Source organism: Delphinapterus leucas, chromosome 8 (genome assembly GCF_059928025.1).
Source record: "Delphinapterus leucas isolate spDelLeu-1000000601 "Yukka" chromosome 8, BTC_Dleu_Yukka2, whole genome shotgun sequence".
Taxonomy (NCBI): domain Eukaryota; kingdom Metazoa; phylum Chordata; class Mammalia; order Artiodactyla; family Monodontidae; genus Delphinapterus; species Delphinapterus leucas.
The window spans coordinates 106,001,024-106,017,294 of NC_143136.1; positions in this window are offsets into that span (position 1 = coordinate 106,001,024).

Below are 16,271 nucleotides of genomic sequence, written 5' to 3' on the forward strand. Positions count from 1 at the left end.
AGGGGCAAAAATGGATGACTTCAGACTGGGGGTTAAGCTTAATCCTACAGAGAAACTCGAACGTCATGTGAATACACGTCTTGCTAAGGGGCAAAAGGACACAAGAATTTACCTCCCCATGTCTGTCATTCATTGTTTAAGGGCTTCCCTCAGAAGGACATTTAGTTAGGTACAACAGACTCCAGCAAACTGAGAGAAACCCTCCAACAAATATGCAGATGCTGGTCATTAGAATTCAGGCTGGAATGCATAGACACAGTGAGGGGGGCTGAAGACATATGGGTGGAAACCCATAGCATCTGCCGTAATCCAATAATAACTACATTCTTGGCTCATTTCACTTTATGGTTGTAAGATTATGGGATCTTCCCAGCCTCCCCCTTGTCTTCACATATCTCACAGAGCATATGTTCTACCACCAATTTACTTCATTAATTTCAACTAATACAATATATAAAACAGTGCTAAGTATGAGAAACACAAGACAATTGTTTTTAAAGCCTCTACTACATGTATTTTATTGTTTATCCTAACATTATGCCACTCTGTTAAATTAGGGTCCCTTGTTATCAGTGCTATTACCAGTTACATACAGACTCAGGTATAAATGGCTGAAAAAGAGCTAAAAGAGTAACACCACTTCTAACCTAATCTCATTTCCTCTCTCCTGTCTTCGTTTTTTTTAAAGCAAACTGCATTTTAATAATATAAATATAATTCAAGGTTACTTGACAGAAAGGGATGGCAATCCAGAGTATTGAAAAATTGTCTTCCTCAATCAGATATAAAACAATAATGACAACAAATATAAGTAGTTAGAATGTAACTAGAATGTAGGGTGCACTTGGGGGACAAGGAGAGAGCCTTAGAGAGGGGTTGGCATGTATTAGGCAATAATTAGGGGATCTGTTAGAGCTTGTATCAAAGGCAGCTATAGAGAGAATTACAAAGTACAAAATGAAGCATAAATGCTATCTTTGTTAAATTTTACAGAGACTGATCTGAGCACCTACACTTAGATGCTGAGCATTTCTAGAGAAATAAATGCATGCACTGGATTCTTCCTCCTTCCATGTTTGCAGAAAGTATATTTTAGAGTCCACCTGAAAAATGTTTCCTGCATAGTTTCAGAGCTGATATACTTCAAAAACCCCAGAGGTGTTTCCTGTAGTACTGGGAATGGATTTGAGGTCCTTTCGCATTGGAGACAGCTGTTAGGAAATAGGAAATCTTTCTGTTATTAGGTACTCTTGTAGCTTTTTAATCTTGCCATTTGTTTAATAAAACTCGTGTCATCACAACTGTTAACCACAGGGTAAGGTTTCTTCTGAGTCAGATTAAAGGCTTTGGGAAAAAAGGCCCAAATTTAACTCGTCCTGGTGATACAAAATCCTTGCAAATGTGGAATACTGTGTGCGTCCTATCAATATGTGCAGGTATTCTACCAGATGCTGATGTTTCCCCCAGGCCCTTCAGCAGCAGTTTGAACTGATTTGCTGACAGATGGATTTAGAAGAGTCAAATGACAATGTTTAAAATTTTTCCTTTCTAGCAAACTAGTGTGTGTGTGTGTGTACGTGTGCATGTATGTGTGTTCTGAAGAAAAAACATAACAAAAAAGTTTTTATAACTAATTAGCCTTTTCTGTGAACACTTGCCTCAAATTCTAGAGTCTACTTTAAACAAACAGTATGAGTGATTATAATTAAAAACTCTTCCATGGAAAGATATAGACTGCTGAGTCTTTAGAAAGTAGCCTCCCTCCAATTAAAATGTCCATTTTCCTTTCTCTAATATTTATCTATGTGGAGAGACTAATTAGAACAAATTAAACTGTGTACAAGGATACCAAACACTAATGAGTGTCTACATTGGATATATATTTTAACTGATGTGCAAAATGAGATGCTTTGAAGTTTCTCCCCTTTAGCGAAGGACAGATAAGCAGAAGAGGACCCAGTTTCCAAGGTCGAAGCCAAAATGGATAAAATGAAATTTTGGAAGAGAAAGACTCTCTACATGAGAACATGTCATGGGTGAGTATGGATCCCCGGTGATGTCTTCCAATTAGCATAGCCACTAGGTCAGATCGCTAACCTAGGAAAGCACACTCACTGACACATACACACACAATTTAAATAAGCCAGTAAATTTTGATTGAATTGCCAGATCAAATGAGGTAGTGGTATTAGTGTGATGGGATACACAGCCTTAAAATAACCCATAGTAGAACTCAGCAGTAGCTGTTTAGTTTTGTATTTTTTCTTCAAGCGTGAGAAAAAGAAAACCTAGATCCTGGACTTCCTACTTGAGGAGGAAGATGGAGGCAGGCAACCTTGTTCAGTAGTTCAGGACTCAGGCTCTGGAAGAAGCTGAAACTTCTAGTGAAGAGATCATAAAGGCATTTTCTGATGATGACTAAAGAAGGAAATAGATGGAAAAGATCTGTATCATGCCTGTCTTACATTCTCTTTATCATTTTCTCAAGATCGATAGAATCAAATTGGAACCGAACTCAGGTTAGCTGCTCACTGCTCAGAAGCCAATAATTTGAGAGGCAAGTGGCAGTAGAAAAGAAAAGTGGTTTAACCAGAAAAGTCAGCAATCTGGGGAGATGGTGGACTCCTGTCCAGCAACCAACTACAAAGATTCTGCTCAGCCATGACAGTTTTTTTTTTTTGTTTTTTTTTTTGCTGTACGCGGGCCTCTCACCGTTGTGGTCTCTCCCATTGCAGAGCACAGGCTCTGGATGCGCAGGCTCAGCGGCCATGGCTCACGGGCCCAGCCACTCCGCAGCATGTGGGATCTTCCCGGACCGGGGCACGAACCCGTGTCCCTTGCATCGGCAGGTGGATTCTCAACCACTGCACCACCAGGGAAGCCCTCTAGTAGCTTTTTAAGTAAAGATTGGTATACATATTTTTGAAATCTTAGGACTTTGAAAATATATTTAATCATCTTTAAGATTAATAATTTGGCCAAGTGCAGAATCCTATGCTCAATTTTTTTTTTTAAATTTTGGAGATGTGGTTACACTAAAACTCTGTGTCACTGTTGAAAAATCGGATGATACATGACTTAGAAATGTCTGTTGATACATATTTACTTGTGTAACTCTGTAGGTGTATGTGACCTGTACCTTTGTGACACTCAGGTTTATCAACAAACAAAATTTGTTGTTTACCATATGTAGAAACACACCCTTACAAATAAGATCACATGTAAGATTCATAGATGCTTTATACCAATAAGGTGTCAGAAGGCAATATTTGGGGGAAGGGGAGATTTCAGAAACAATGATCACAGGAGTTAAGAGCTTGCATTCTTGGTTCCACCACTTACTAGCTGTATGAGCTTGGGCAAAATAGCTTACCTTTCTGAGCCTGAGATTTATGAACTTTAAAATAAAAAGAATGTCTGCATTGCAGAATTTTTTTATTTATTTCAGATTAAGTCAATACCCAAAACTCAGTTTTGTCCTCTATTTTAGGTGGGCCTATTTTAGTTTTTCAAATGGATGAATTTTAATGTTTTTTATTTCAAGTTGATGTCATCAAAAGCTAAACTTATTTTGATGTAGAATAACATGTTTTATGCTAGCCATCAATTGTTTGAAAAACCATTTATCATGGATGATAAAACACATTTATTAAGAACACACAATGTTTTAGTCAACCCAAGAAACAAGTCACTTGCTTGCAGCTATCCTTTAGCAAATCTAATTGTTAAATATACACAGCTTGAAGTGGAAAATAAAACATAACACTAAAGAAAAATAATATAAATCAAAATAGAAGGAACATGTTTATTTCTGTCATTAAAAAATCAAATAAATTATTTTCTTTATTTATAAATAAATTAATGTGTGTGGATGGACAAAAAACAAAAAAACAGCAATACAGCTTATTCCAGTTGAAGGGGTAGAAATGAAAGAACACAAATTAGGTCACTCATTATAATGGCAATTATTTTCATTTGACAGCTAACTTTAAAATTATACCTTGCAACCATGGCTAGAAATTCCCTTCAGCTATGCAAATGTGCTTACAGTTAATTCTGTTTCTGTGATAGACAATCTAACACTTCAGGCTTTTCCTCTCTCTTTCTTTCTCTTTTGGCAATTTAAACCCATCTACTGTATTTCCTGAGTATTCATTTCACTTTATCAACAAAGATTAAAGATTTAGACTAGCTGGTAATCCCATTATTTTGCATGATAAAAGCAAAAGTGTCTTTGGTCACTGCCTGCAGAACTCCAGGGATTTATCATGAGTGAGTATAAAATCCAATTAATTCTAAGTTTTCTTAACAGTCATGTGGATCATTAGTTTATTCACTTGAATGCTTATTACTATTTTACCAGGAGATTTTCTACTATAGAAAAGAAACTTGTTTCTATAGAAAAGAAACTTGGTTTGATTTGATTTTTCAACCTAAAATTATTTAGAATAGGATTGTTTTATGTGAAAATATTTTAAAGATGAAATATTACCATATGGGAAAAAGAACAATATCCATTTTATTAAAATAAATGGGTTGGACTCATGTTTTATTTTAGAAGGTTTCTTTCAAGACCTGATCTAACAAGACGTGTCCTTCAGAGCAAATCTAAAGTTTATATCTGAGGGAAAAAACGCATTCTCACACCCTTATCATTATCTCCCTTACACACACACACATCACATCACATTTTGACAAATGGTATGCAGCTAGGAGGAACAAGAACATTTAAGTCAATAATCAGAGACTGGGTTTGCTTAGCAAAGTCAATGCTATTGAGAGGTATAGATAATGAGATACTATTTTGTAAAATAGTTACTGAATTTCCTAAGGTGTAGTAAATTTAATAAATAATTGCAATTATTATTACTTTACTAGGATTATTCATTAATGACTTTTTTTCTGTTTATTGTCTTGAGGAAATGCAATTGCTACTTTGGAGTTCTACATGGAATACAGCCTATAACATTTAGGGTACTTTACAGAATTGTGTAAGGGCAAGTGCAAATTGAAAATAGGAGGCTTATTTCTACCTGTTGAAAATAAGAGGAAAGACTATTCCCCCCCCCTTTTTTTTTCAGAATTTCCTTCTCAGGTCTTTTCAAATGTATGCAAATCTTTTTAATGGGTCGAATAAGCTTCTCAACAATCTCAAAACTCAAGAATGTTTCTTCAAAGACCTAAGAGCCATATCTTTGAAATGCAGTCATCAAAGAAAGTATTGCTCTATTTCCAAGTTTCCTGGGAGGAGATGAGCCTAATTTCAGGTGTCATCTGACTTCAAATTTTAAAAACTACCTCATTTATTGAATGGATTTTATCCACTTAGTTATTAAGAGTGAGATTTATTTCTCTCTTTGAAAACTCTTTAGCAGATTGTTTATCCACAAAATGTGCCTTACCACAGTATGGTTTAATGATTATTCAATAATAAAAATGTTTTATTTGTCTTCAACCGTTGTAGAAGTTTTCTGTATTGGGAGAAGATTTTGTTTTGAATTATATTTTCCCCCCAAATTGAATGCTCTTTCTTCTCCTGAGGGTCTGTCTTACACCCCCAAAATTCCAAGATGTCACAACATCTTGGGACAGGACAAAATCTTCATTGACCATTTTCTCCCCTTGAATACTTTGGAAATAATGTGAATAATGGATTCTGAGTAGGGCTATACAGAATCCATTTTAACAATATAGTCTTTGACTCTAGAAACTTCTTTCCAAAAGCTCTTCAAGAAAGTGCTAGCATTTTTACATTTTCCATAAGTATAGAAGAAAAAATTTGCAACAGACACTTGTTAAAATGGTAAGACAGATTTTGTTCAAGCTACTGCAATAGGGGAGAGAGACTTAAGTGTATAAATAAGCTCAATTCTAAATATAGAAAAAACAGCTAACAATTGGAGCCAACAAGCAAAGTGAGGGGGTAAGCAGATGGAAAGTTACTACAAGGAATTTTGTTAGAAATCAAGGGAAGGGAGTTCCTTGCTAAATGGGCCTAAAAGCATTCTGGCTAAAGGCAAGCCAAGACTGGGCTGAGGACAAGACCTGGTTGTAAAGAGGACTCACAGGAGTCTGACTAAAATTTGGTCAAGGAAGGAACCCTTGTCCTAAGTTTCTACCAAGGATTACCTTAATTACTACTTAACATTTTGGCTGAAACGGGCAGAAATGGAAAGTAGAGAGAGAATCAGAATAGGGGTCTGGGAGAAAAAATTGCTGTAGAAGTTACCAAAATCAAACTATAAGAACTTTAAAGTTATATGTTACCTGATTAGAACATATAGATATGATAAAGATGGCTAAAAGTAAGAAAACATTTACCTTAGTAAGTCCCTTGGGAATATTCTTTAAATATCTATTATAGCTGAGTCTTAGTATATAATATTTTAGTTTTTTAAATAAGCAAGCAAAGAAACATAATCAGCACTTTGGGTTCAGTAAACATTACAAACTTGCCATATGAATCAAGGCCTCATGCTAGGAATTTACAGCTCAAAAAGTTAGATGAATCTATAAATTTATTATTTCAATAACATAATGGAATATACAGGCATACCTTGGGGTTATTTCTGGTTTGGTTCAAGACTACTGCAATAAAGCAAATATCATACTGAGTCACACATTTTCTTTGGTTTTCCAGTGGATATGAAAGTTACGATTATATTATATTATAATGTGTGAAATGGCAGTATGTCTAAAAATACAGTGTGTGTACCTTAATTCAAAATACTTTATTGCTAAAAAATGTTAAATATCATCTAAGCCTTCAACATGTCATAATCTTTTTGCTTGTGGAGGATTTGATATATTGGGAGAATTACCAAAATGTGATACAGAGACATGAAATAAGCAAATGTTTTTGGAAAAATGGTGCCAATAGGCTTGCTGATGCACAAACATTTAATTTGTAAAAAACACAATAAAACAAGGTATTACTGTAATAAAAATCTGTATGCTTGTTTTAAAATTCAGGGAATTGCAACCCAAAGAAGATAGGTAATATGTCCAACATAGTTGTACAAGTTATTTGACTAAATTCCATTATTTTTCCTCCAAATAATTATAAAACATAGTTTATGCAATGAATATTGAATTAGGTCCTGTGGAGGGATGGAAAAAATAAAAAATCAGAATTATCTGCTTAGAAATTATCTTCTTAGAAAAACAAATGAACTAATAAACAACAGGAAAATAGCCCTATGAAAACTGAAAACAGAAATCCATAAACAAAGGTGTAAGCATGCCTGTGCACAACCTTCATCTATACACCAGTATAATTTAATTGACCTTAAAAATTTGTGACCTTAAATTAAATGAACAACTTGTGTAAAATACACTTTTTTTTTTTTTTTTTTGCATCTGCTCTCCAATATGCATATGCTTTGAATATAAGTGGCTGGTGAGTGTTTTGATAAAGGAATGGAGAATTTCCTTTATACCTGGTAACTTTACAGCAAGAAGTACTTAACTTAAAATGGCACCTTTATTTTGGTCCATTTGCTCCACTGTATTGTCTTTGTTCTATTTTCAAAGATCAGTTGTGTATAGTTAAGTGAGTCTATTTCTGGGATTTTTACTTTGGTTCATTGATTTATTTGTCTATTCTTTTTGCAATGACATCCTGTCTTGATTACTTTAGCTTTACACTAAATTAAGACAGATAATGTCAGTCCTCCAACTTTATTCTTCTCCTTCAATGTTGTGTTGACTATTCTGGGTATTTGAAACTCCATATAAACTTTATGTACATTTTGTTGATTTCCACAAAATAACTTCCTGGGATTTTGGTTGGACTTACATTGAATCTATAGGTCAAATTGGAAAGAACTGACACCTTAACTATATTGAGGCTTCCTATATTTGAACATGGAATATCTCTCAATTTGTTTATTTATTTTTAATTTTGTTCATCATTTTGGAGTTTTCTTGTATAGACCTTTATATGTTGTTAGATTTATACCTACATATTTCATCTCTTCAGTTACTAATATAAATAATATTGTATTTTCAATTTCAAGTTCCCATGTGTTTACTGCTGGTATATAGAAAAGTGATTGACTTTTGTATACTAATCTCATAAACTGCACTATTGATATTATCATGTATTAATTACAGACTTTTTCTTTCAGTTTTTCTACATTGATAAGCATATAACCTACAAAGAAATATGTTTTTATTTCTTTCTTCCCAATCTGTATACATTTTATTTTCTTGTCATATTACATTAGCTAGGACTTCACATATGATATTGAAAAGCCATAGGGAGAGGGGACATCCTTGCCCTGTACCTAATCTTACTGGGAAAGCTTCCAATTTCTCACCATCAAGTAGGATGTTAGCTCTAGGTTTTTTCATCCATAGTCTTTATCAAGTTGAGAAAGTTTCCCTTTTTCCTAGTTTACTAAAAGTTTTTGTCACAAATGGGCGTTGGATTTTGTCAAATGCTTTTGCTGCATCTATTGACATGATCATGTGATTTTTCTTCTTTAAGAGGTTGATGGGATAGATTACTGTAGTTGATTTTTTTTTAAATTTTAAATGAGCCTTGCATACCTAGGTTATACCACTTGATTGGGGTTTATAATTTTTTAATACACTGATTCAGCTTGCTAACTCTTTATTGAGGATTTTTGAATTTATGCTCATGAGGGATATTAGTCTGCAGTTTTTTTTTTTTCTTGCAATATTTTTGTCTGGTTTTAGTGCTACGGTAATTCTTTCCCCACCCCCAACTCCCAAATCTCCTTGTGAATTTATCAGAAAATCTCTGCATTTTTTCAAAACAACTATTTAATGTATTGCTTTTTAAATTTCTACTTAAAAATGAGTACATTCTAGTGACCTGATCTGAGAAGTTAGAATGTTTTATTTAGTTTCATAAAGAATTGTTTTAATTCAATTAATTCAATAAGCATTTATTCTCACCATTCCTGACACTATTAAATGTAAAAGGAGAAATAAATGAAAAGAAAGTTTTAAATTGTCAAGGATTTTACATGGAAAGAGAAATGATTATAGTGCAAGTATAAAGAATGAAGGGGGAGGGAGATCAAGATGTCAGCGTAGGAGAATCCTGAGCTCACATCCCACAATGGACACATAAAAAATACAGCTACATGTGGAGCAATTCTCACTGAAAGAAACTAGAGATTGACAGAAGGTTCTACAACTAAGGCTGTAAAGAAAGTTTCACACAGAATTGAGTAGGAAGGGTAGAGAAACAATCAAGGCAGAATCTGCACCCATGGAGGGGAACAAAAAAAGGAGGGGTTTATCACAAGATTGGGGATGATCCCTGGTGAATGAAACATTCAAGCTACATATTAGGCAACCCAGATCTGGTGTCCAACACCAGGAAAACAAGTCCCCTTAGCTTGTTTGAAAACCAGTGGGACTCACAGCAGGACTGATAAGAAACCTAGACTCCACTTGTAAATAGCATGCACATGCTTGCTTACTCCCAGGTACAAGGCAGTGGAAACAGAATGAAAACTGCCTGGGTTTGTGGCTGGTTTCTCATGAAAATTCCAGCAAACACCCAGCCCACACCAGGCTCCTGCTCCAGCCCTCCTTGCTCCAGTACACTCTGAACTGGAAATGGTACTGGTGCAACTTAGAGTGTGCACACTTAGTAAGAAGAGAGCTGACTTGGACCTGACCCTGCTACTGGACTATTAGGCTACTAGGGTGGCCATTGCCAGTGGGCACGTGGAAGTGGCAGATTGGGAGCTGCCTAGGGCTCTGACTGGCTTGATGTGACTGTCTCAGTGTACACTCAGCCTGCACAAGGTACCTGCTCTAGCCCTTCTTGCTACGGCACTGCTCTCCACTGAGACAGATGTGCCATTGCCAAGGGAATGCAGACACTAAGAGACAATGGAACCAGCTTGGACTTGACCCTCAGAGTTTTTTCTCCAGCACCTTGAGCCCTGCCCCAACCCCTGATAGGGTCATGACTGTTGTGGAACATAGGAAAAACCCTGGCTCACACGTGGCTCTGTCTCTAGCTCCATCATCTCAAACCCTACAACTCACCAAGGTGGTAGCTGCCAGCACAGTCCAGGGGAAGATGCAGGCTGTGCTCACTTCAGATCTAGCTTTCCCACCAAAGACACTGGGCACACAGACTGAACAGAGATGCTCCCACAAAAGTACCCCTTCAAGACTGGGAAAGGTAACTGTTTCATCTAATTTCATAGAGACATAGGGTTTCAAAAAATGAGAAGACAGAGGAATATGTTTCAAATGAAAGAACAAGAAAAAATCCCTAAAGTGATAGAGAGAAATAATTTACCAGTTAGAGTTGAAAGCATTAGTAATAAGAACAATAACTGAACTTGGGAAAAAATAGATGAACACAGTGAAAATTTTAATAGAAAACTAGAAAATATGAAAAAAAGAACAAATCAGAGCTGAATAATACAATAACAGAAATGAAAATACACTAGAAGGAATTAACAGCAGACTAGGTAATACAGAAGAATGCATAAGTAATATGGAATAATGGAAATTACTCAAACAGAACAGCAAAAAGAAAAACAATTTTTTTAAAGTTGAGGATAATTTAAGGGACTGCTGGGACAACATAGCATATATGCATTCACATTATAGGATTCTCAGAATGAGAAAAGAGAGAAAAAAGGGTAGAAAATAAATTTGATATAATTATGACTGAAAAATTCCTGAAGAGGAGGAAGGAAACAGATTTCCAGGCACAAGAAGCACAGAGAGTCCCAAATAAGATGAAACAAGAGATGCACATTAAGACGTATCACAATTCAAATGACAAAAGTTTGAGAGAATTTTAATGGCAGCATGAGAAAAACAAAGAGTCACATGCAAAGAAACCCCCATGAGGCTATCAATGAATTTTCTTGCAGAAACTTTTCAGGCCAGAAGAGAGTGGCATGATATATTTAAAGTGCTGAAAAAGAAAACCTACAACCTAGGATACTCTACCCTACAACAATATCATTCAGAATTGAAGGAGAGTTAAAGACCTTCTCAGACAAGCAAAAACTAAGAGAACATCAATACTAAACCAACCTTACAAGAAGCGTTAATGGGTCTTCTGTAAGTGGAAAAGAAGAGGCTACAACAAGAAGTAAGAATTTACAGGAAATTAAAAAATCCCACTAGTAAAGGTAAATGTATAGCAAAAGCAGTGGATCAACCATTTTAACAAGCTAGCACAGAGATTAAAAGACAAAAATTGTAAAATCAGCCATAACTAAAATAAATAGTTAAGGGATATGATGAAGATATAAGTAATGACATCAAAACCACAAAACATGGGGGAGGGGAGTAAAAAATGTCTATCTAAAATGTGTGTGAATCTAAATGGCTTTTAATTTAAAACAAGCAGATATAGTTATAGGTCAACATATATAAACCCCATGATAACCACAAATCAAAAACCTAAAATAGTTACACAAAAACTAGAGAAAAAAGAACAGGATCATAACACTAAAGAAAACCATCAAACAACAGTGAAAAGATAGAAGAAACAAACAACAGAAGAAAAGATAACTACAAAAAACCAGAAAACAAGTAACAAATTTGCAATAAGTATATACCAATCAATAATTACTTTAGATCTCAATGGACTAAATGCTCTGATAGAAAGATATAGGGTGGCTGTTTGGATAAAAAACAAAACAAAACCTCAGAAAACAGACCCTTCAATATGCTACCTGCAAGAGAATCACTTCAGTGCTAAGGACACCCACAGACTAAAAGTGAGGGGATGGAAAGATATATCCCACCCAAAAGAAAATTAAAAGAAACCTAGAGCAGAAACGCACATCAGACAAAGTAAACTTCAAACAAAGTTCATAACAAAAGACAAAGAAAGGTTTTATATAATGATAAAGAGATTAATATAAGAAAAAGGTATAACATTTGTTAACATACATGCATCTAATATAGGAACACCTGAATACATAAAGTGATTATTAACAGACATAAAGGGTAAAATTGACAATAATACAATAGTATTAGGGAATTTTAACACCCTAAATACATCAACAAACAGATCATACAGACAGTGAATCAATCAGCAAACAGTGGTCTTGAACGACACATTAGACCAGTCAGACTTAATATATATCTATAGGACATTCCAACCAAAACCAGTAGAATACACTTTATTTTCAAATGCACATGGAATGTTTTCCAGGAGAGATCACATGCTAGGCCACAAAACAAGTCTCAACAAATTTAAGAATTATATCAAGAATTTTTTCTCACCATAACTGTTGAAACTAAAAAGTAATTACAGGAAAGAAAAGGGGAAGACACAAACATGTGAAGACTAAACAGCATGCTCCAAAAATTTATGGGTCAGTAAAAAATAAAAGAAGAAATGAGAAAATACCTCAGGACAAGTGGAAGTAAAATCAAAATTGTCCAAAATATATAAGACAGAGCAAAAGCAATTCCAAGAGGGAAATTTTTAGCAGTGAAGGTCTACCTCAATAAACAAGAAACAGTTCACACCACAGAATATTACACAGCCATAAAAATAATGAAATTTTGCCATTTGTGACAACATAGATGAACCTGGAAGGATTATGTTAAGTGAAAAAAATCAGACAGAGAAAGACAAATACTGTATGTTTTCACTTACATATGGAATATAAAAATAAAACAAATGAAAATAACAAATTAGTCACAGACTCACACATATAGAGAACAAACTAGTCATTACCAGTAGGGATAAGCATGGGGAGAGGGACAAGATAAAGGTAGAAGACTAAGAGGTACAAATTACTCTGTATAAAATAAATACACTATAAGGATATATTGTACAACACTGGGAACATAGTCAATATTTTATAATAACTTTAAATGGGATATATTCGGTAAAATATTGACTCACTGTGCTGTATACCTGAAATTAATATAATATTGCAAATCAACTGTACTTTAATTTAAAAAAGAAGAATAAAGGCATAAGGACCATGAAAAAGATGGTAGTCAGCCTCCAAGGTGGTTGTCAGTATTCCTGCATCTTGGACTTTACAACTTTATGCTGAGAAGTGAAGTTCCATTTCTTCAGATGACTGCATCCCTAGTTGATACCTATACAGAAATTTAAAGAGATACCTTATGCCCGACCCCCTAAGCCAAGCCACCAGAGGATTCTGGATGCTCAGAATCTATGTGAATTAATGAATGCTTGTTATAAGCTGCTAAATTTTGGGGTTATTTGTTATGCAATAACTGATAACTAATACAGACAGGTAAGCAAAATAAAATCCAGGGATGGATGAGATTGTTTCCTGTATGGGCAGGTTAATAAAATGGAACACACTTCATTCAGCCTCCTTGACCTTCTCTGAGTTCCAAAGGGCAGATTCAAACAGTTGCTAATCAGGGAAGGGAGGGGATGCAGAGACAAGGGAGGAGCAGTCAAATGGTGGTGCAGCCTTGGGGCAGGGTCCTGGTTCCTCCTCAAGGGATATGTATAACAATATCTTTGAGCTCTTCTGAAAAACTGGGACCCCCATGCTAGTGGAGATGGTAACTTCAGGCTGAGCACAAGATTCCTGGAGCACCACCCTGTTACCTCACCACCAACCAATCAGAAGAAAGTCACATATCTTGCAGCCCTCACCCTAAATTTTGCCTTCCTTTTCTAGGCCCAGTGATGACCATCCCATTAGGCCTTCTGTTTGGCCCCTGTTTGTTTCATCTCTAACAGTGTCATGATGGTGGTAAGCTCTAGAAATGGTTTTATAGAATAGTTTGAGTTTGGATAACAGCTTGTTAGTGAGGAACTAAGTAAGAGGTGGGGAGAGTGGGTTTAAAGTGGGTTTAATTATGCAAAAGAAATATATTCATGAGTATGTAACAGTGCTCCAACTACCTGGATTCTGGGTAATTGGAGGGGGCCAAATGAAAAGATTTATTGGAGATAGATGATGAAATGCATCCATTTATCTATTGTCCAATTTAGGAACTAGACCTTTGTTTGATAGTCAGGGAGTAAATATATTGAGTATATTCTATTCTTAAGCAAGACATTCACAAAATTAAGCTGTGCTTTAGAAACATTCACAGGGCAGTGGTGATTTGCAGAGAGTCTTCACCCTATGCCCAGGTAAGTTCTAAGGGCTGGATATGAGAGACCTTTCTCACTGATGAGAAGCTCATAATTTAGTAAGAGGTTTGGACAAATAAAACACAAAGCAGGTTATATATGCTCTAATAGAGGAATACAAGAGCCAAGAAAATTTGTGTCCTGATGAGTGTTTTGTGGGTAACTTGAAGAAATAAATGAATGAAGAATAAACAAAATTAAGTGGCCCAAAGGAAAAAGTGAGAAAGTATAGATATCATTTGCATATGCTCCAAAGGAGCCAAGTTTTTCTACATGTATAACATTCAATTTTATAACAGTGCTCAGCAACTGATATTTTTCAATGTCAATTCACAGGTGAGAAAAATAATTAAAGTACTTTAGTCACACAGCTGGGAAGAGATTGATCTGGAATTTGAATCAAGACCTATCTAATAATACTTTTCTTATAATTTGCACTCTGATGCCAGAAGGCTGTGTTTGTCAGTAGTCACTATAATTGGAAGTCAAGTTTGCCAAGCAAGGCTGAATCAGACAAAACTTTTTTTTTTTTTTTTTTTTTTTTGCTTTCTAACTGGGAGCTATACTGTCTGTGTTGGGGCTGATACTCCTACACAGTTAAACTAATGTCATATGATCAGTTTGGTAGAAATTCATTACCTCGGCTGAGTGATGGATCCACAACTTTTGTGACTTAGAATCCATCAAAGAGTTGGTCTGAAAGTCTTGTATAAACACTACCTAAAATAAGCACATTACAAAAATTGATTTTACATTGTGGAATCACATAAGTTAATGTGGGAAAGAGAATATTGACTTGTAAATGTTAAGGTTGAGGTAATTAAAATAATTTATTGAATGGAAGTGGTCTCCATTAGACATGAACAGACTCTGAAGTTTCTGCCTGAGTCCTTGATCCAAATGAAGTGTAACAACAATATAGCCTGGATTAATCAAAAGATTAGATAATCTAAGTATAATTTCTATTGTTTTATTAATAAAAAATTGATTTTTATATATTTTATTATTATTCTGGGTATATTTACTTTTTTCCATAATAAAAATGTAAGTAAACAATAAAAAAAGGAAATGCACTATTAATATGCTCTATTCCCCAAGAAATTTATACTTCTAAATATGTTGTTTAGGTGTTTCATCTAACTTATTTTCCTTACCCCTGAGGCACATATATTCTATTTTGGGGAAAACACATAACTATTTGGTGCCCATCAATGTGGTAACCCATGGACTTTATTTTCTCTCGTTAACACTCCCTACATCATTTTCACATTTCACTAGATCTCTTTCTTTTTTATATCAGAAAGTATAGTGCTCCCAGATTTTCTTGGGGTTTATTGGGAGATTCTGACCTGGTACCTGAATTATGCATCAGGGAAATTTCATAATGAGACAAAAGAGGGATTTTCAAAGTTCTCACTCTGAAAATTATATCTTCATTATCACCTTCTAACTGAAGGTGGTCTTCAATTTGAAGTAGGATGGCATGATGGCCAGAAACAGACTCAGAGGATCCTCTGTCCACAGAAGGCTTACAACTTACTTTTCAGAAATTGCTTATTTTAAACCTTTATCTATACTCATTTAAGTGCAAAACTCTTTTCTAATACTACAGAAGATTAGAATCTGAGAAGCAAATATGCTGTTGACCTCCCCTAAGAGAAGGGCAAAGGCTTGTATACCAAGGGTTTATGCCCATTTCTGAAGGTCACTGGGAAAATCAGTGCTCACACACTGTTGTATGGTAAACACTGGCTTTGCCCTCATAGTCCATCAAATCAAATCCTGGGAAAACGGAAACTGTACAAAGTACAAAGTCAGTCTGAAACTGTAACTATCTCATTAACTCCTGACCCAGAAAACTTCCCAAATTGTTAACCACTGATAATGAAAATAGTACTCTGTTCTGTACTATTTCTCTTACACACACACACATACACACATACTTTCTAGAGACTAGAACTGTGTGTTGAAGATAAAGTATGGAAATATATCTTATTCCCTAATTTTAAGAATCTTCAAATTACTAATAGTGTCACTACTGTTAGGAAAATATAAATTACAGACATTCCCTGAAACCATACCTTAATAAATGCAAAAATATTTCTGGATTATTAAATGATTTTAAAACATTATTTGAATATCCTTCTGTTAATAATCTCCTAATAAT